Source organism: Artemia sp. Qi Xiang Cuo, chromosome 6 (assembly GCF_049724085.1).
Source record: "Artemia sp. Qi Xiang Cuo chromosome 6, ASM4972408v1, whole genome shotgun sequence".
NCBI classification, from domain to species: domain Eukaryota; kingdom Metazoa; phylum Arthropoda; class Branchiopoda; order Anostraca; family Artemiidae; genus Artemia; species Artemia sp. Qi Xiang Cuo.
The window spans coordinates 31,553,269-31,576,253 of NC_142799.1; the positions used below are offsets into that span (position 1 = coordinate 31,553,269).

A 22,985-nucleotide genomic window follows, 5' to 3' on the forward strand; every position below is an offset into this window, starting at 1 on the left:
CGAAAGTGGTTATTAGCAATTTCCTTTTCAAACAACACATAAAGGATGTTTTCTTTTATCTTAGTAAAGAAAAAGTGGTATTTCGAAACTTAGCAATTTGTGTTTTGCGTTGTAAATGTTTTATTTCATATTAAATTATTTCTACTTAATTGGACAGGTTACCACAGTACTCAGCCTTTTAACAAAAGTTGTCCACAACTCTAAATATTTTATCTTTGAAACATCAAATTTCAAATACTTCGAAAATACTTCTTATTCTGTCATTATTTATGGGTCATTCTGTGCATACAACCTCAATTGATTTCTTTAGGGTTATATTTTCTTTTCGTCTTTTTCTTTTCGTCTTGAAGATGATAATCTTCTCTTTTCACACCCTTTTTAATATGTATCTTCTCTTTTAGTTTTACCATTTATATCAGTATTTTTACTTAAATTATATTTAAAGTCAAATTTGAAACTATTTGATTAATTTGAGTTTAAATTTAATTTACTTGGATAATGTGGTTGATTTAAAATTTATCATCCGGGGTTAGGAATGCGTTGAATAAATTATACATAAATATTTTTAGCACCCACAGATTTCGGTTTAGCACAACATATTACATTTTTTTAACTTAATGAATGCTATAATTAATTTGTTTATACATCTTATGCTTAGAATATTACTGATTTAAACTCAGTGGTCAGTCTGTAAATTGGTTGTAAAATTCTCACTAGTTACTGCATGTTGCTGATGTAATTGCATGTCTGAGTTGCTGATTGATGTTCAATAAGGTCAACATTTGAAATCGGTGAACAAAATAAAACAAAAGTTTGTTTGAAGTACATCATAATTTGGTTGATGTCAGCCAAAAATGAACCAAAAGTTGGTTGTAAAAAAAATAGGTCTGTGGTCTAAAAGATATTTAGATATTAATATACAAATAAAGCATAAACTTTGATACATAAGGGGTAAAAGCACACACTAAGACATACAAATAGTTCTTTTTTGTTAATTAAGAGGTTAATTATTTTCTTAACTCGTTAACTCGTTTTCTAAACATAATATGCCACTAAAATAGAAAATTCCGTTTCTGGTTGGCTTTTAGTCGCATTATTCTTTGCATGCTCAGATTAGCACTAATAATTAATAAGATTTATACATTGACGAGAAGTCACAAAGCTTAAGTAGAAAAAACACTAATTAGAACTTAATAGTTACTTATAAAAAAAACGATATAATATATATATATATATATATATATATATATATATATATATATATATATATATATATATATATATATATATATATATATATATATATATATATATATATATATATATAGAGCGTGATCTAGAGCTTGTAGTTTGAAGAAATTTTATTTGAAATTTTTTTAGAATCAGCTTATCTTTGGTCTGGTTATTATGACTGCTGTGATTTCCCCTGGGAACAATTATTATAGCTCAGTGTTGCCGATTGGAGGTTGCCAAAGTGGACACTTATTTGAATTTTTTTTATAATCAGCTTATCTTTGGTCTGGTTATTTTGACCGCTGTGATGTCCCCTGGGAACAATTATTATAGCTCAGTGTTGTCGATTGGAGGTTGCCAAAATAAGATTTTATTAGGCAAATCTTATAAGCAAATTTCAACCTTTTCTTAAGGTGCGTCGACAGTAGCCTACCGTGTTGTTTTCAAGATGTCGGAAATAGAGGACAAGCTGTTCTTGAATGCTGTGTTGAACTTTGTGTGCCGTAGTATGGAAAGAGGAGAAAAACTGGAGGGAATAGTTGATACAGGCGTCGGCTTTTTCATGCCAGAAGAAATTCTGAAAGCCAAAGAATCGCTCCATCAACTAATGCAGTTTACAACACGCTGTAAAATTCAAAAATAGATGAAGAGAATTTTACGGACAATTGCAGATGGATTAACCAAGCTCATGTCAAGAAGACCAAATTTCCGACCTTTGTTATTTATTCTCCCTGTTCAGTCCCAGCTACTAGTGAAGCTACTGCAGCAACCGTAGCTATTAAAGTGAATAAGGTGAATGAAATGTCTCGAGTTATCAAGAGCCATTTTGCTATTAATGCCAACAAACCCATCAAATGGCCAAGCTCTTCAAATCGGACCGATAAGCCCTCCTATGCAATCGTCCTGAAAAATCTGCCCGAGTTACTTGATGCCCCAAGTGCTAGGAAGAGATTCGTAGATTCGGTATATGTGGATACTAGTGACATATCTGAATTACGAAAAGTCAAATCAGACTGGAAACTAGTGGTTCGTTCGAAAGACTCAGCTGAAACCATTGTTGAGTCAATCAATACCAACCAGCCGCAGATTTCTGCTGCCATAAAGAGCCTGAACTATATTGGTATAGTGAAACAAGTCCCGCCTGACGCATCAGCGGATGAGCTAACTGCACTGATCCCTAGAGCTACGAAGTCTGAATAGCTTGGCAGTTCCCGTACGTTCAAGGTATTTTTCAGCTGTCGATCGGATTTGGACAAATTTCTTAAGGACTCTGGATTCTTAAGGATTTGAGTAATTTCTTAATCTATTACGAAAAACTGCCCACTAAAGAACTCCGTTTCTTACCCCGTTGTTGCTGCTCGTGCCACAACCAAGATCACCTAGCTGCCTAGTGCACCAATAGCCCTCTCTGCTCTAGATGTGGCGCGTCTGACCACGTCTCCAAAAAGAATTATGCAGAAAAGTTTATTCTTACTATGTTTTGCGTTTCATGCTAGAAAGTCGGTCATACCTGCTATAGCGGGAAGTGTCCAGAAAACCAGCTAAAGGCAACTCATTTAGATGCTGAATAATGAAATCTGTAACATTTCACTACTCTCTTGGAATATAAACGGAAATTTTTTCGAGCGGTCTCTTGGGGTTGATCTGTTTCTGAATAAATATAATGTGATATGCCTGCAAGAACATTTCATCAAAGAAACTGGCATAAACCTACTAAATCTCTGACCGTCCTACTCTATGTTCTCTGTGCCTGTAAAACGTTCATCTCCGCGGGGCCGTCCGTCTGGCTGTATTGCCACGCTGCTTAGCAATCGTCTCGCGTGCGAAGCATAGGATAACAGAGACAATTTTCTCGCAGCTAGACTAGATAATCTGCTAGTTATAAATGTGTATCTTCCAACGGATTACCGTGACGACAAATCTGGTAGTGCTTTTGTTATAAGTGCTGCCAAACTAGCCCGTTGCCTTAAGAAAGCCGAGTGCGAGTCCCTTAAGTGCATAATCGTGGGTTACTTTAATTGTAATTTAGAAGTTGATCTTGCCCAAAACAGTCGGTATTGCATTCTAATAGAGATACTTGAGAACTGCTTTACTATTCACCGGAAAACCAGGACTTTTCGTATATCTACCAATATAGTTCTAAGTCCAATCTAGACCATATTGTTAGCACTAGTTCTTTCCCAGTACGTGAGGTTCTTGTCCTTCCGAATAGTTTCACTTCCTATCATTTCCCAGTTCAGTGTATTATCAGTAGGCCTACCTCGTTTTCCGCTGCAAATAATTCGTCACCATTCACTAAAAAGTGGCCTGAGGTTCCGGTTTGGCGTAAAATTGATAAAGAAAAGTTTCAAGATTCTTGTGATTTAGTTCTGTAAAAAATTCGCGTACCGATGGACCTACTTATGAAATTATCTCGTCCTGATGAAAAAGATGCATGGCTACGTCTTAATATTTATTACGCCGAAGAGACCCATGCTCTTCTGATTACCGAATCTCAGGGAGTGCCCGTCTCGTGTCAAACAAGGAACTCAGGAAAAAGGATGGTCTTCTAACCCTTAGTTACAAGTAGCATGCGACCGAGCTACCTTCCGGCATGGTATATGGAAAGAATGTGGTAGACCTCGCTCAGGAGTAGTTAAAGTGATCAGAGTTGCATCTAAGCGTAGGTTTGGGAACGAACTTGCTCGTCACCGCGCGCAGGTGAAATCTGAGGTTTGTGAAATAGTAATTAAAAGTCTTAATTTGTTATGGAAAATGTTTGATAAGAAAGAGTCAGCGGGTCCCGAGTCACATATCCCATCTTTAACATGGATAAACTATTATCTTGATGAGTTTTCAGCCCCAAAACAGGATCTTAACATTTCTGTTAAAGAGAAGCTTTCATCCCTCCTCTCATCAATTCCAGATACAGATTTCCTAGTTACACAGTCACAGGATGTGTCCGCGACCCGACGGTTGAAATAGAAGAAGTTGGCTGGCATTGACCGTGTATCTGCCTTTCACCTTAGCCATTGCAGCCCGATTTTTGAGGGACACCGAACACTTCTCTTTCAGAGGATCTTCACAACTGGACTTGTACCATCGGCATACAGTACTGGGTCTCTTAAGCCAGTCCCGAAGAAAGGAAAAAGTACTTCGGAATGTGCTTCGTTCAAACCGGTCGCAATGGCACCAACGCTTTGCAAAGTCTTCGAACTTTTAGTCATTGCTGAAATCCAGGAGAAATGCTGGACTCCCCCTTCCCAGTTTAGGTTCCAGAAGGGTTTTGGTTGCGGCCCTGCCATTTCTGCTTTGCCTTCAGTATTGAATGACGCTGATGAATCGAAGGAGTCCATTGTTATAGGTCTACATGACGTCCACCGTGCTTACGACTCACTTCTCCATGACCAACTCACACTGGATATGGGAAAGAGAGGTGTACAGAAGGACATCCTACTACCAATTAAAGAGATGCACGACCACCTACAGGCTGAACTCCTACTTCCTGGCCATGGTCGAGCCCTCACTGATTATAAACGAGACGTGATGCTGTCCTACCGAGGGAATCCTGTAGTCCCAGTAAAAAAGGATGCTCGAGAAGGATCAATTACATCTCTTTGTCCCTTTAATAGCTGTATTATTGAGGCACAGTCTACTATCGAGACAACATGCATAGCTTGTGGCATAGACGTTACAATGATAGCCTACGCTTATGACATCTGAACCCCAGCCACACAGTCGCAGGTACAGAGACCACCTCCTCCACACTGCAATCAAATTACAGTCGCATCGGCCTGGAATTTAACCCGCAGAAGTCGGAGATTCTTCTGTTCAACTGGCGCCAAGAAGAGGCCTCGTCTATGAGGCTGGGAGAACTATCTATAGCCCCTGTCCAGAAAATTAGTTTCCCTCTAGTGATTTTGGAATTACGGGAATAATTTTTTATTATTTTTTTCTATGCTCCTGGGAAGCTCTATAATACCCTATTAAAAAACTTAGCCCTCATCTAAATCAAAATTATCTAGCTCTTTCAGAAAAGTGTTCTGGAAGTTCTTTCCCGTTCATGACTGCAGAAAAATCATCTTTATCTTGATGTAGGGAGATATTTTTATTTGACAAAATATTCGTCTCAACAAGGTCTACATATATGGTGCAATTTAAATTTTTGTCTCCCTCTGGGATTTGTGATAGATAATCTGGTAAAATATTGGTGAGGCCTTTAATATATATTGGGTTATATGAACACGCTTGAAGAGGGAGTACCCATCTTGTCAGTCTCCCAGAAGTATATTGCATTGTATGCAACCAAGTTAGCGACTTTTGAACTACGCGTAAATTAAACTTTTTGTGAGTAAAAATTGGCAAAAATATTCGGTAAAAACTGCAACTACCAAGCATTCTCTTTCAACCGTTGAATTTTTCTTTCTGTCTCTATCAGAGAGTGGCTGGCATATTGGATTATTGATTCCTCCCCCTCATAATTTATATTCAGTAATACCGCTCCGATTCCATAGGCTGACGCGTCCGTTTGCAAACAGAATTTTTGTGACAAAGCTGCAATTTAAGTACCGGAGCCTTCAATAATCCCTTTTTAAGTGCATTCAATGCTTCTATAGCATCTGTTGGACATTCAAATTTGCCTGATTTTTTTTTATATGATTTGTCAAAGGCTTAGCTATTGCTGCAGAATTTTTGATTTGTCGTCTAAAATAGCTGAGCAACCCGCATACTGATCTACAGCTTTTCTGATCTTTTGGTGTTTTTAGGTGCTCATTCCCTGTGAGTTTTTCTGGATTTGGTGAAATCGTACCTTGATTTATCAAATATCCGAGAAAGATCAATTTTGGTACCATAATTTATAGCTTCTCTGGTTTTAGTTTTAACACTGCTTTTTCGAATTTTCCTTGTATTCTTCTACGCCCACTTAAATTATCTTTCAGATTTTCAGTAAATAATATTACATCATGTAAATTAGCTAATGTATCCCTTTTTCTTTTTGTATCCGATCCTGTGCTTTTTCCTTGTTCATCGTCTTTTAATACTAGATTCATTGGTTGGCTAAAACAGTTTAGGCTGAATGATAATCCGAAAGGCATACATTCGAATGTGAACGTTCTTCAATCGTCTAAAATTACTGTTGTCTTGTGCTTTGTTCTGGGTCTAAGGCTATTTGCCAATATCCTGCTATCACGTCAAAACAAGTAAAATATTTGGATCCTCCAAGTAAATCTAATGTCGTATCTATTCGGGGCAATTCAATAAAAATCTTTTACCGTGACTGCATTTAGCGCCCTAAAGTCTATACATAACCTCCATGTATTGTCTTTCTTCCTGACTATTACTAGTGGAAAACACCACTCGCTAACACCCTTTTTAATTACACCCTGTTCTTCAATTTTTGGATTTGGTCATCTAGCCATGACCTTCAATGGTAAGGGTCTTATATTTTGATTTTTTTAACTGGAGGTCCTTGCGTCGGCATTTTGTTTGTAATCAGTTGGGTTAACCCATGATCAGATTTGTGTCTTGTAAACGCCCATTTATAGTCCGATAAGATATTTCCCATCTGAGTTTTAATATTTTCGGGTAAATGTTCTAATTTAACCTGTTTCAAAAATCAGTTTTTGTCATTCCGTAATTTTCCGGTGGTTGTGGTTTCGGTGAAATTCACTCTTGGCTCGTAAAATTTATGTTTAATTCTGGACTGCTTAGTGATTTTATATCTGTATCTGAAGTCTTTTCTGCCGATCCTAAGGTTACAGGGTTTAGCTTTACCTTATCACTACTTGGATTTAATAATTTTAAATATGCGATATTTTTCTCAGTTTTAATGATTTGATTTTCCACGAAAATTGTGGGATACTCCTTTAGAGTGTATCCTCCTATTATAGCGTCAATTGTTTTGTTATTACCCTCCTTTGTATTAGATATTGCTAAGACTTAAACCGGCGTCCCTCCTTCGATCGTTTTTTTTCCATTTCATTTTAAATTATATTCTGGATCGTGACTAAATTTATCCGTTATTACGCAAACTAATCTATCAGTTTCATTTGGCTTGGTTATAGTTATATTACTGGTCAGTGGCTCCCACACAATTTCATATTTTCTTATAGCGTCTATTCCTAAAATACAAAGGAATGGTAGCGGCTTACATATTATCGCTGTTACCGTTATTTCCTTATTCTCTGTAATAAATTTTAATGAATATTCCCCAAAATTCTCAGTTTGTGACCTGTTACGGATGTCAGGGTATTCTGGCATCTGCTAACGCAATTTTGTACACTAAGGGGAAACCTTTTGAAAACATCCTTTGTTATTAAGGATTTTGAAGCGTGCAAGTAAACACGGTAAATTTTGGAAACACTCAATTTTAAAACAACACAAAATCGGTAAATCATTATTTATTCCCGTAACAAAACATTTTAAACTGTAAAGGGGTCTTTGAAAAGGTACAGCTCTGGCGACCCTTACAGGCTGGTTCCTTCGTTTAAATGCCCAGTACTATTTGTCCAAACGTTTTCGAGATTTTCCTAGTTTTCTTCACGGGTGCTATTTAACCTTGGGTGTTGTTTACTGTCTGATTTCTAGGGATCAATTTAGGAATATTGCTTGATGCTTGCCCAGTATTATCTGTTCCCTGCCTTCTTAAATTTCTGCCACCCTTTGCTCTGAACAGGTGTCTTGTTTTGTATGTTTAGCCTTCCTTTTGTATTATATGCCAACAATCTGCCGCATAGTGATTTGGTTTGCCACAATAATGGCAAAGAAATCTTTTTCTATTTTGTCTGTTAGTTTCCTGGCCTTTACGGGGTGTATAATTACTTCTATATATCTTTGATCTTTCATCGTTGATTCTTCTACTGTTTGTATTCGGTGATGGTGGGTGCCCATATTTTCTATAGTTACTGACCATTAACGACTCAAGATTGCGGAATCTGTCAGCTAATTCCATAGACGACAATTCTTGGCCTCCTTTGCACCTCTTTGGTTCACGATCTGTCTCCCCAAATGTCACACGCTTTTGATCCCTTCCATTGTTTACATTTTCTTGGTTTTCCGTGCTGTTTATTTAAGTTTGATCAAACTTTTTCATAGCTTCATCAGTTTTTACCTCTGTTTTTACCAGGGTTATAGCCTGCTCGAGATTTTCAGGTGTACGTGATAATAATAGCCTTAGAAGTTTTTTCGGTAGCTCTTGCGATAAGGTATGTAACTGTACCTTTTGTACTGTCTCGTCACTTCGGCCTTTGCCCAACTGTAAGCATACAGACCGACAAATTTTGTATGCATACTCCAGAATACTAGTTGAGGCATTGTTCATAGAAACACTCGTTTCTATGAACCTTGTTTTAAAGGATTCTATCAGAGTGACAATGTCATTTGGCTCTTTTTCTATAATTGATTCAAAGTGTTTTAGCACACTTCCCTTTAATCTAGCTGCTACGCATTGCTTTTTTACTCTATTTTCAAATGTTTATGTTAACTCCCTGAAAATTTTCAACTTTTCGATGAATTTATCAACATCCGAAATTTCCACGTATTCTGGTATAATTTTGGGAATTTCATGCACCGTTGATAGGGAAGCCATTTTGTCATCTCGTAATGTCATTTTCATTTTAATCTACAATTTTGTTTAGTCTTCTCGTCCTAGTTTTACTTCATGCCACCAGCTGTTGTAAATTAGGTTTAAGATGTTGTGTTATTCTACCCTTTGTAGGATAACTTGCCTTTAGGCCTTGACTTGACTAATTATCTGAAGCGTACCTACAGGGAGTTAATCGAGAAGCTTAAATAATGTTATAGATAGGTCGGTTATAATATAATCTTTTATTGATTTAATACATTACACAAGTTCTGGCTACATATGCCATGGGGACTAATGGTCCCAGATATTCAACAATTATTATCAATCTATGATAAGTACAATACAATACGATATTTGAACACTTACAACATTCCAAGGTATTCCCAAAAATAAACGGGCAGAGGTCAGCCAGGCAAATAGATTAGTGCACCCTTGGCCCCAAAAATCTAAGTTCTTATATTAAAAAACAAAAGTTTCAACCCAGCCAATTTACGTACTTAGCCACGAAAGTGGTTATTAGCGATTTCCTTTTCAAACCTCACATAAAGGATGTTTTCTCTTATCTTAGTAAAAAAAAGCGGTATTTCGAAACTTTGCAATTTGTATTTTGGGTTGAAAATATTTTATTCCATATTAAATTATTTCTGCTTAATTGGACAGGTTACCACAGTTGTCAAAAGAGCGCATCTGTAGAACGAATGGAGTCTATAGATAAAAGTTCAAATAGGGATAAAATCCTTTTAATAGACAGTGATGATGATAACAGCGATAGAAATTCACAAAAATGCCAGATATTTCGGTCACATATGCAGTGACCGTCATCAGTAGTAAAACTGATGTAGTTTTACTACTCAGTAGTACTACATCAGTAGTTTTACTAGTGATGACGGTCACTGTATATGTGACCGAAATATCTGGTATTTTTTTTGAATTTCTATCGCTGTTATCATCATCACTGTCTATTAAAAGGATTTTATCCCTATTTGAACTTTTATTTATCGTCATGGAAAGGCAGTGTGGTCTCCAAAATTATCTACGAATGGGGTCATTGGCTGCAGAGCCATCTATGCCAGGTTACAGATTTGGCAGAAGGGAATAAAATCCTTTTAATGTCGACCTTGGCCTTGGAGGTATTCATATATCCAACAACCCACCAGCAAAATTAAAAAAAAACTGCGTCATTATTTATCAGACCTCAGTACCACGATTAACTATGGAATTTTCTCGTCTTCTCAAATTTATATTTAAGAGAAATAAAAAACAACATAGGAATATATGACAATACCAGGTTTCAAAAGGAACTGGTTCAACTAGCCTCTTAACCTCAAACTGTGAAAACAAATCTACACCTGAATTAAAACAGGAATTGTCAACATAAACTAAACTTGCTTGTGGCAAAAGATGTGTGGTGCCTAGTAACGATTAGGCTACAAGGATATGGAGTATACATCCGAGGCAAGCGCGAATAAGTTTTTTCTTGGTACCATCCCATAGAGCAGTCAAATGAAAAATTTTCCGCAGTCGAATGATGATACCACATGAAGGTAAGAATGGGATACTGGGCTAAAGGGTAAAGGTTCATAGGGGTGGAGAGAGTATCTCCCAGATGCCATAGTTTTGAAAGGCTTTGCCTCGGTAAAGGAATTACAACTGACTAAAGATTAAGGAAACTGACTATCATTTCTAATGTCCGGAAGAGACTCCTCCCGAAGTCACTCTTCCTGAAGGGCATCCTCCTCAAAGGCCTCCTTCAAATGGGGCTCTTCCTCTTTTTCAAACAGGGTAAATGCCTCAGTAATTTTAAATTACAGATTCTAATCTCTTTTCGAGGATACACCAATCCGAATCAATTTCAAAGACAACGTGACTTTTCCAAAACCCGTTGTAGTCCTTTCAATTTCACCTTCCGATCATCTCAGCGTTTCGGCGAGAGGACTAGGACCTTCCCCTTCTCCTTAATCTCTTTTCTGCTCCTGCAATTTGAAGCTAACAAATGTAGCTTTCCCAAAATGTTACTCTCCGCCATAAGAGACTGATTTTTCAAATTGCGTTTCTTTTTTGCATTTCTAACTTCTGTTCTGCTTTTTCCCAATTTTGCAGTCAAGCAAAACAAATCATCATCAAATGCGAATTCGACTCTAGTGTCTGCTATCTCAGATTAGATTTTGAAATTGTAGTTTCGTTTCGTATCTCATTTTGTTTTCCTTTTAGTTTTCATTACTTTTACCGTGGAAGTAAAGAAATTGTCACTGAATGGGAATTGGATTCCCCCATAAGGTTTTCAAACTGAGGTTTCAAGCTCCGATCTGCCAAATTGTGATTTTTTTTGTCAATGGAAATATAACGAAGGCTCTTTTTATAGATGATCATATCAAACCCATTGTCCTAGAATATCTGGTGAGGAGTCATGCCAATGCAAATTAAATTTTCTAATGCCTTTTTTAAGCTACCAAAAAGATTGGATGGTAGCTAGCTACCCTCATGCGCCTCTTTTTCTCCGAAGTCACTAGATCAAAATTCTGGGACAACCACTCTTTTTAGCATATTTGAAAGGTCGAATAACTATGCATTTAGGCATAACCTGACCACCCACAGTCCCTGAGGAATGGGCTTTATGTTATGAAAGTTCTGGGGGAACTTTCTGATAGGATGAATTTCCCACGGGGAGAATTTTCCGTATATGAAATTTCCAGACGAGTTTACCATTAAAACCATGTAGATTATGACCCTGTAAATAATTTAATGATTTAATGCCAAACCCTCCTAGTTTGCACAGGGGGGATTCGCACCGATTCCTATACTAAATTCTTTTATGCAAATTTGACTCTAGTGTTTGCTATCTCAACCTGGAATTTGAATTGTAATTTTTTTTCATATTTTATTTTATTTGTATCTTTTAGTTTCCTTTACTTTTGCGAAGAAACAGATAAATCGTCGCTGAATGGGAATTGGATTCCTTGATTAAGCTTTTAATACTGCACTCTAATTGCTCGAACTTTTCGAAGGAACGCACGCACTCTAAATTTGTTTTCAATCTACTCTAGTACTGTAAGCGCCTCGTCCTGGTGCTTATGTGTCGGTGCCTCATCTTAGTAATACAAGATTTGAGGTTTATCATTTGCAAAAATGTGACACAAAGAATTACAAATTTCAGTAACATTCTATTCGGAACTGAACTTTTAAGCGTCTCAATTTCTAGACAAGGCGGCATTGTCCACCGTTTTGCCTATTAGTATCTACACCTACCCCACGTCACCTTCGTCAAATGCGTTTCTTCCATTACACTGGCAGGCCTGACCATTTCCAACTCCCCAACTCTTCTACGGAATACTACGCCCACTCCCAGTGTCATAGTTATTACCTGTTTCAAATTTAGAATTTAAGATTTCATGCATCTCATTCTCTTGAAATCGATCCCTAGGAAAAATGTTCTTATGAACATTCTATTCCAGCCTGTGATGAAAGATCACTCTCTGAATTTCACATACGACCTTTACATGTTATAGGTAGGGTTCCCAGACAAGGCTGGTGATCTCATTCATAGGCCTCACGATTTGTTTATATTTGCTCTGTCCCAACTGAATTTTCATCATGTTACGATAAGCAATATGCTACTCCAAACTAACAGCCATACACAACACAACATTTAAGTAATATCTTGAACTTCTGGAAACCTAGACAATGAATAGTAAATATAAATTCGATTCACTTCAAAAAACAAAATCTCCGAAGCCCAAAAATCACAAGGATTATAAAGGAGAACAAGAAATTAAACAGGTCAAAACAAGCGAATATCATGTTAATATTTCATGCAGAAATACTACTGCTATACGATTTTGCCCCAAAGAGAGCCAAGTTTGATGCCATAAAAAGGTAGAAAACGCCACTTTCCCGTGGCACAATCTTTTTAGGACATTTAATAATGGGACTGAAACATCCACGTTCTCTGATATGTTGAATCTCATGGCGTGATTTCCAATAGGACCATTTTCCTGTTTACGGGCGTTTCTTCCTTTATTCGAAATTCAGGAAAATTTTCTTATAATCTTAGATTTTTATAATTCACCATAAGCTCAATGACTTCTATATATTTAGAATCAGCATAAAATACTCATTAGTTTTATATATTAATGGGTATTAAATTCCTTTTATTAGAGTTTTGGTTTCGATTGACCCGAACCACTCCTTACCTATCCTTTTCGGCCAACCGTCTAGGGCTAAACATAAAACAGGTCACCCTTGTTTGGGGTGGTAGGACGTCATAAAGAAAGATTTAAAAGAAATGGGAACTTCCTGGGAGGGTGTAAAAAGGAAGGCTTTGAATAGATTGGGATGGAGGAGAAGCGTGTGTAGCTGTGTTGGCCTCAGGCGGTTTGGTGCTGCGGTGTGTTGTTAGTAGTAGTAGTAATAGTAGTAGTAGTAGTAGTAGTAGTAGTAGTAGTAGTTATAGCAGTAGTAGAAGTAGTAGTAGTTTATTACAATGAACTATTTTGATCGGAGCTCGCTTTTACATTTTACTCTTTTTACTGGTATTTTTCACTTTTTTACTGGTATAGTGCACATTTCATTGGTTCCAAATTTTTTCACGAGACTGTTTTATTGTTATTGTGTTCTTATGTCATTAATTTTTCAGTCCCAATAAAAAGTGTCCCGGTTTGGTTTTTTGTTTTCCCAGCGTCTTCCCGTTTTTTCGGTCAACAGACAAAGTGTTCCTTCACCGCTAAATTGAACTCTTATTTTTTTATAACAGTTTTGTAATTTGCACTTTAGTGAAAAAATATGAACGTGGATTATTAGTTTAATATTCATATACTGATACTTATTCCTTAAAGTCTTAATGATATTTTTATTTAATAAAATCAAAAAGTGAAAACATTTAAAATGTATTTTGTTTTCAGTAAAGTGCAAATTATGTTCTGTTCTTGAGAAGGCATGGGGGTTGTCAGCCCTATTTGTGTTATTTTTGCTCGTTTTGAGTTTAACTCGGTTATTTATTGTAATTTTTGTTCGTTTTCGGTTTCATTTGTTTATTGATGGTGAATTTTGATAGTTTTACGCTTGGAAGTATATTTGACTTTATATCTGTTCATATTTGGTTTAATGGAGCCCTTTACTTTTCTTTGAAAAACTTATTTTCTGGAATTTTTTTTTAATTAATCTATAACAAAAGGACAAGATGCTGCATTAAATCATAACTATATTTCTCATGGGGGATTCTGGTGGCCTGAAAAAGCCACAGTTTTATTAAAACTTGCGGTAATATAAAGTACCTTAAAGCATTACCAGCCAACAAAGCATAAATCAGCCAACACAGCATCATAGTATAGGATACTGTCAATAATCAAATACTCATCCTCAGGAAAATTGGTGATAAAATTTAAAAGGATCTGGAGTCTGATTTTCTGACACTTGCCAAACTTTAGTTTTGTAGGTTTGGTATAATAAGATATATTGGATGGGCTAAAATTTTTCACTTTTTCAATTACTTCCCTCCTAAAGATAATTATGCCCTCTCCTAAAGCTTCCTCAAATTTAAAATGCATCTACCACTAGAGACCTTAAGCAGATTTTTTACCTTTTTTCAACAGTTTAATTTTCTAGCACCTTGGTCTCAAAGAAATCCATTCATTCTCTTTAAGCATATGTGTGGATGCAAATGAACTGATAGATTCAATGACCTCGCTTTTGACCATCAAAGGGACCACGCCCAACAAAACCTGCATTTGCACTGGAAACTACTAGGCCACTATTGACTCCAAAATATCTCTTTGCTTTTTATGAAGGAACTACAACTAATCGGAGAACTTTCTATGAAAGCGCAACAGCTTTTAAACAACAAAAAGAAAGCTAGATTTTGAGCTTTCAAACATAATTCATGCTCACAATATTAGTAAAGACAAACTAGATTGCTTAACTTAAATGGATAACATTTAACTAAAAAACAACTATAAATACAAGTAAAATTTAATGACACAAAAGGAGATTAGAATACATATTATGTTTTATGTGCTACTGCAAAGCCTAAATATTGTTAAACCGTGTATTTAATGAGTATATCTTCGTTTTTGCCATGCCAGAATACTAAAAATGCTGAAATACTTGCGTGAGATTACATTTAAGTTTTTGGTCGAATCTTTTTTATTTTTTCAATATCTGCTGGTGCTATTATGATCAAAAATCTGAAAGGAAGGATAGATGTGTCGGATCACCATATAATAGCAACCAAGTTTTTTTTACACCTGATTTGTTTTACTTATTAGGAAAAAAGTTATATTTAATCTTTATTAATTTAGTTAGATTCTGAAATACAGTCCAAAATTAAACACTTTGAAGTATTGTACAACCCTTTAAGGACCTTTTGTAGGCGTTTGGCCATACTATTGCCTCTGACACCCCAGTACAAAAAGCAAGTGTCTTTGCACTTACATTAATTACAACCAATTTTATTGTGGAACTATACCAATATTAAAGTAACAGATGTAAATAAAGATATATTTTCTGACCAAAACGGAGAAAATTCTTCAATGTCATAATAAGTAAAATGTCACAAGACGGCATTTATGTGGGACCTTGAAATAAGATGTGGAGGGATACTCCAAGAGCAAGGTTTGTACAAAATGCCTCGTTCTTCCCAACTAGAAAAATTTTGAATATTGTATAGGAATTTCATCTGGTGTTCCGCACACTTACCCTAAGAGAAATTTTTTTAAGGGGCACGCTCTTCTTTTAAAAGATATTGTTAGTTTTGAAGCATGCTCACGGAAATTGTAACTTTTTTAGTTAATAGAAGGGGGGATGGGTGCAGCCCCTCATATCTTTGGCAACGATGACTGTGACATTAGACAGAGACAGAAATTAAAAGTAAAATCTTTGAGGGACTATACAGAATTTTTTACTTTTATTGTAAAACCTGAAATATCTGTTTTAGTTTTGACAGTCCACTTCCCAATATATCTTTCTTGGAAATCCAATTCTATCGGTTAAGAGTCACCGGTGCAAGAAAGCTGGGAATTATTCTTCCCTGCAAAACCCTTCTACGGCGCAGGCCCATTGCCGATTATGGATGCCCGCTGTATGCTGGTGCTCCGGAAACATTGCTGGTGTCCCTTCAAAAGATTCAGAACAGTGCTAATAGGGTAGGTTTAGTTGTTCCCCACGATTCTGTCCATTCTGTTAGTGAGAGGTTTGATGCAGCGTCAATGGCTGTTCTGTACAAGTGCTTAATTTCACCTCCCTCTCTTAAGCTTGCTCGTATTTCGCCTCCGAATTTCCAACCGATAATAAAGAATCGAAGGCACACAGCTCAGTCTAATTATCCTGAGGCTGCCATGCCGAGGAAAGAGTAGGCTACTTGAAGAACAGCTTCATTCGACATTGCACTTTGATCGGAAATGAAACACAAAACGAACAGAAATTAAATAAACAATCAAAGCAAAAAAAGGTACAATAACAAATAATATAAATTAACAAATAAATCTTAAAGTTAAAGCGATTTATGCTTAAATTGAATATGCAAATCAAGCTTAAACCAAAAAAAAATATTTTGCTATTCAAGTATGAATGGAACCCAAAAGGAACAGAAATTAAATAAACAATAAATGCATACAAACACAAAATAGATACTAACACAAACGAATAAATAAATCTTAAAACAAGTGAAACTTAAATTGAATATGCAAATCAAGCTTCAAACGAGCAAAAATCACTACAAACAAGAGTTTGAGTATAGCCTCCTTCTCTCAGTGTAAAAGTCTAAGACCTACTGCATCATTTGCGCTTTACTGAAAACGAATTGTATTACAAATGTTTTGTTTTGAACATAATATTGAAAATAAAAATTAAAATTACAATAAGACAAATTACAATTGTTTATTTTTGGGATTTCTCAGAAATTCCTCCTTGCTTTTGACGATCTTCATGTTAGAAGAGAATTCAATCGTTGCACAGGACAAACCTTTGGTTCTCTTCAGCTGTGTGCAATTTTTCGTCGTCAATGTATCAGTATAAAAGTAAAAAACTACCGCTGCCTAGCCGAAATGTCTTGTGACACAATCTACATAAGACCATGCCACCTCAGAATATGTGCGTATAGCAGTCCATAGAATCTTGTGAACTAGCCAGCCACCGTCTAAAACTCTCTGGGCAGTTTGCAATGTTATTGGACCTTCGATTCCCTCAATTTTCATCAGTGCATTTGTTAGAGAGACTGCGTTGGCTGTCCTCATCACCTTGAACAAACTAAAGAGCGATGGTGGTACAGAGCTTGAACGACAGAACCTCGTTTAAGTTAGACCCACTGGGGCTAGCCACTGTGGCTAGACGTAGAAAGATTATAGCAGGGTCGACCATTACCCTCTCTATCACCACAGATGACACCACAGATGACACTCGCTATCTATCACCACAGATGACTTCTAAGCCATAGTTACAACTTTCTCCTTTCTCCTAAAAACATATTTGTCAATGTCTTTCGCTTCCATATCCTTCAGAATCATTTTTCCCACAGATTTGGCATTGTCTGCGTTTACAGATAATGAAGCGCGTACACCAGTAACCACTTCAACAGCTGTGATTCCTACCTGCAGGGGTCTAGGGGCTCAATGTATCGAACTATCTTTTCGATGTCCGCCATGTCTCTAGCTCTCCTCGAAGATATCGCTTCTGCGTGATTTTCAATAGAATAGTCAACACTGCAAGGCCAGTCAGTTTCTGCATGTGTTCATTAACTAGAACCAAAGTAGGCATAGCAGATGTCCAAACTGTCCATTGTAATTCAGTCATGCCTCTACCTCTCGTCAGACCGCCACTCGTTTTTATACTTTTCATTAACGTCTATTCGATCACTAAATCAGGAGAAAGAGCTTCCCAGTAGTTGTCAGTTCTTCGGATGAATAGGTACTCCTGCAACGTTCTGTGCTGCTCTCGGTTTTCTTTCCTCAGCTAAAACATCGACTGCAAATTTTCAGCAAATTTGCGACTTGTGAGCTTGCATAATTTCACTGCTTGACCACAGAATAGGCAGTTCTTTGAAAAATCAAAGCTTGTAACTGAAGATCTGGTCGGGGAAGCTGCAACCGGTTCTTTCTGCTCAAGTTTCCTTTGAACATTGTTTTCTCTGTCGATCTGACGTCTGCCACAGAAGTTACGATGACACGCGGTGTGGACTTCAAATTTCCGCGTATTCTGGTATAATTTTGGGAATTTCATGCACCGTTGATAGGGAAGCTATTTTGTCATCTCGTAATGTCATTTCCATTTTAATCTACAATTTTGTTTAGTCTTCTCGTCCTAGTTTTACTGCATGCCACCAGCTATTGTAAATTAGGTTTAAGTTGTTGTGTTATTCTACCCTTTGTAGGAGTTATAGTTATGGTCCTAAGGTGATTAAAACTAGGGTTGCTTGCCTTTAGGCCTTGACTTGACTAGTTATCTGAAGCGTACCTACTGGGAGTTAATCGAAAGCTTAAATAATGTTATAGATAGGTCGGTTATAATATAATCTTTTATTGATTTAATACATTACACAAGTTCTGGCTACATATGCCATGGGGAATAATGGTCCCTGATATTCAACAATTATATGAACTATGATAAGTACAATATAATACGATATTTGAACACTTACAATATTTCAACAATATTCCAAGGTATTCCCAAAAATAAACGGGCAGAGGTCAGCCCGGCAAATAGATTAGTGCACTCTCGGCCCCAAAAATCTCCGTTTTATATTAAAAAACAAAAGTTTCAACCCAGCCAATTTACGTACTTAGCCACGAAAGTGGTTATTAGCGATTTCCTTTTCAAACCTCACATAAAGGATGTTTTCTCTTATCTTAGTAAAAAAAAGCGGTATTTCGAAACTTTGCAATTTGTATTTTGGGTTGAAAATATTTTATTCCATATTAAATTATTTCTGCTTAATTGGACAGGTTACCACAGTTGTCAAAAGAGCGCATCTGTAGAACGAATGGAGTCTATAGATAAAAGTTCAAATAGGGATAAAATCCTTTTAATAGACAGTGATGATGATAACAGCGATAGAAATTCACAAAAATGCCAGATATTTCGGTCACATATGCAGTGACCGTCATCAGTAGTAAAACTGATGTAGTTTTACTACTCAGTAGTACTACATCAGTAGTTTTACTAGTGATGACGGTCACTGTATATGTGACCGAAATATCTGGTATTTTTTTTGAATTTCTATCGCTGTTATCATCATCACTGTCTATTAAAAGGATTTTATCCCTATTTGAACTTTTATTTATCGTCATGGAAAGGCAGTGTGGTCTCCAAAATTATCTACGAATGGGGTCATTGGCTGCAGAGCCATCTATGCCAGGTTACAGATTTGGCAGAAGGGAATCCGCGAGATCAGTGAAAAATAATCGTGCTGATATAGGGATGAAGATGTCGACCTTGGCCTTGGAGGTATTCATATATCCAACAACCCACCAGCAAAATTAAAAAAAAAAAGCTGCGTCATTATTTATCAGGCATCAGTAACACGATTAACTATGGAATTTTCTCGTCTTCTCAAATTTATATTTAAGAGAAATAAAAAACAACATAGGAATATATGACAATACCAGGTTTCAAAAGGGACTGGCAACTAGCCTCTTAACCTCAAACTGTGGAAACAAATCTACACCTGAATTAAAACAGGAATTGTCAACATAAACTAAACTTGCTTGTGGCAAAAGATGTGTGGTGCCTAGTAACGATTAGGCTACAAGGATATGGAGTATACATCCGAGGCACGCGCGAATAAGTTTTTTCTTGGTACCATCCCATAGAGCAGTCAAATGAAAAATTTTCCGCAGTCGAATGATGATACCACATGAAGGTAAGAATGGGATACTGGGCTAAAGGGTAAAGGTTCATAGGGGTGGAGAGAGTATCTCCCAGATGCCATAGTTTTGAAAGGCTTTGCCTCGGTAAAGGAATTACAACTGACTAAAGATTAAGGAAACTGACTATCATTTCTAATGTCCGGAAGAGACTCCTCCCGAAGTCACTCTTCCTGAAGGGCATCCTCCTCAAAGGCCTCCTTCAAATGGGGCTCTTCCTCTTTTTCAAACAGGGTAAATGCCTCAGTAATTTTAAATTACAGATTCTAATCTCTTTTCGAGGATACACCAATCCGAATCAATTTCAAAGACTACGGGACTTTTCCAAAACCCGTTGTAGTCCGTTCAATTTCACCTTCCGATCATCTCAGCGTTTCGGCGAGAGGACTAGGACCTTCCCCTTCTCCTTAATCTCTTTTCTGCTCCTGCAATTTGAAGCTAACAAATGTAGCTTTCCCAAAATGTTACTCTCCGCCATAAAAGACTGATTTTTCAAATTGCGTTTCTCTTTTACATTTCTAACTTCTGTTCTGCTTTTTCCCAATTTTGCAGTCAAGCAAAACAAATCATCATCAAATGCGAATTGGACTCTAGTGTCTGCTATCTCAGATTAGATTTTGAAATTGTAGTTTCGTTTCGTATCTCATTTTGTTTTCCTTTTAGTTTTCATTACTTTTACCGTGGAAGTAAAGAAATTGTCGCTGAATGGGAATTGGATTCCCCCATAAGGTTTTCAAACTGAGGTTTCAAGCTCCGATCTGCCAAATTGTGATTTTTTTGTCAATGGAAATATCACGAAGGCTCTTTTTATAGATGATCATATCAAACCCATTGTCCTAGAATATCTGGTGAGGAGTCATGCCAATGCAAATTAAATTTTCTAATGCCTTTTTTAAGCTACCAAAAAGATTGGATGGTAGCTAGCTACCCTCATGCGCCTCTTTTTCTCCGAAGTCACTAGATCAAAATTCTGGGACAACCACTCTTTTTAGCATATTTGAAAGGTCGAATAACTATGCATTTAGGCATAACCTGACCACCCACAGTCCCTGAGGAATGGGCTTTATGTTATGAAAGTTCTGGGGGAACTTTCTGATAGGATGAATTTCCCACGGGGAGAATTTTCCGTATATGAAATTTCCAGACGAGTTTACCATTAAAACCATGTAGATTATGACCCTGTAAATAATTTAATGATTTAATGCCAAACCCTCCTAGTTTGCACAGGGGGGATTCGCACCGATTCCTATACTAAATTCTTTTATGCAAATTTGACTCTAGTGTTTGCTATCTCAACCTGGAATTTGAATTGTAATTTTGTTTCATATTTTATTTTATAATGGCTTAAATGGATAACATTTAACTAAAAAACAACTATAAATACAAGTAAAATTTAATGACACAAAAGGAGATTAGAATACATATTATGTTTTATGTGCTACTGCAAAGCCTAAATATTGTTAAACCGTGTATTTAATGAGTATATCTTCGGTTTTGCCATGCCAGAATACTAAAAATGCTGAAATACTTTCGTGAGATTACATTTAAGTTTTTGGTCGAATCTTTTTTATTTTTTCAATATCTGCTGGTGCTATTATGATCAAAAATCTGAAAGGAAGGATAGATGTGTCGGATCACCATATAATAGCAACCAAGTTTTTTTTAAACCTGATTTGTTTTACTTATTAGGAAAAAAGTTATATTTAATCTTTATTAATTTAGTTAGATTCTGAAATACAGTCCAAAATTAAACACTTTGAAGTATTGTACAACCCTTTAAGGACCTTTTGTAGGCGTTTGGCCATACTATTGCCTCTGACACCCCAGTACAAAAAGCAAGTGTCTTTGAACTTACATTAATTACAACCAATTTTATTGTGGAACTATACCAATATTAAAGTAACAGATGTAAATAAAGATATGTTTTTTGACCAAAACGGAGAAAATTCTTCAATGTCATAATAAGTAAAATGTCACAAGACGGCATTTATGTGGTTCCTTGAAATAAGATGTGGAGGGATACTCCAAGAGCAAGGTTTGTACAAAATGCCTCGTTCTTCCCAACTAGAAAAATTTTGAATTTTGTATAGGAATTTCATCTGGTGTTCCGCACACTTACCCTAAGAGAATTTTTTTTAAGGGGCACGCTCTTCTTTTAAAAGATATTGTTAGTTTTGAAGCATGCTCACAGAAATTGTAACTTTTTTAGTTAATAGAAGGGGGGATGGGTGCAGCCCCTCATATCTTTGGCAAAGATGACTGTGACATTAGACAGAGACAGAAATTAAAAGTAAAATCTTTGAGGGACTATACAGAATTCTTTACTTTTATTGTAAAACGCCTGAAATATCTGTTTTAGTTTTGACAGTCCACTTCCCAATATATCTTTCTTGGAAATCCAATTCTATCGGTTAAGAGCCACCGGTGCAAGAAAGCTGGGAATTATTCTTCCCTGCAAAACCCTTCTACGGCGCAGCTTGATTATACCACTTTACTACTCTTGCATCAGGCCCATTGCCGATTATGGATGCCTGCTGTATGCTGGTGCTCTGGAAACATCGCTGGTGTCCCTTCAAAAGATTCAGAATCGAGCTAATAGGGTAGGTTTAGTTGTTCCCCACGATTCTGTCCATTCTGTTAGTGAGAGGTTTGATGCAGCGTCAATGGCTGTTCTGTACAAGTGCTTAATTTCACCTCCTTCTCTTAAGCTTGCTCGTATTTCGCCTCCGAATTTCCAACCGATAATAAAGAATCGAAGGCACACAGCTCAGTCTAATTATCCTGAGGCTGCCATGCCGAGGAAACAGTAGGCTACTTGAAGAGCAGCTTCATTCGACATTGCACTTTGATCGGAAATGAAACCCAAAACGAACAGAAATTAAATAAACAATCAAAGCAAAAAAAGGTACAATAACAAATAATATAAATTAACAAATAAATCTTAAAGTTAAAGCGATTAATGCTTAAATTGAATATGCAAATCAAGCTTAAACCAAAAAAAAATATTTTGCTATTCAAGTATGAATGGAACCCAAAAGGAACAGAAATTAAATAAACAATAAATGCATACAAACACACAATAGATACTAACACAAACGAATAAATAAATCTTAAAACGAGTGAAACTTAAATTGAATATGCAAATCAAGCTTCAAACGAGCAAAAATCACTACAAACCAGAGTTTGTGTTTTGCCTCCATCTCTCAGTGTAAAAGTCTAAGACCTACTGCATCATTTGCGCTTTACTGAAAACGAATTGTATTACAAATGTTTTGTTTTGAACATAATATTGAAAATAAAAATTAAAATTACAATAAGATTTAGAACTGATGAGCTTT

General features: G+C 36.4%; 1 protein-coding gene across 1 annotated transcript in view; it reads right to left on the reverse strand.

Annotated features, from left to right (window-relative positions):
- The window catches only part of Hk (potassium voltage-gated channel subfamily A regulatory beta subunit hyperkinetic), a 193,292-nt gene extending 178,785 nt beyond the window's left edge, over positions 1-14,507 (reverse strand). Inside the window, exon 1 of the mRNA XM_089090152.1 lies at positions 14,373-14,507. The gene's annotated coding sequence lies outside the window, so the exon portion shown is untranslated. The remainder of the gene's footprint in view (positions 1-14,372) is intronic.
- Positions 14,508-22,985: the final 8,478 nt, after the last annotated feature.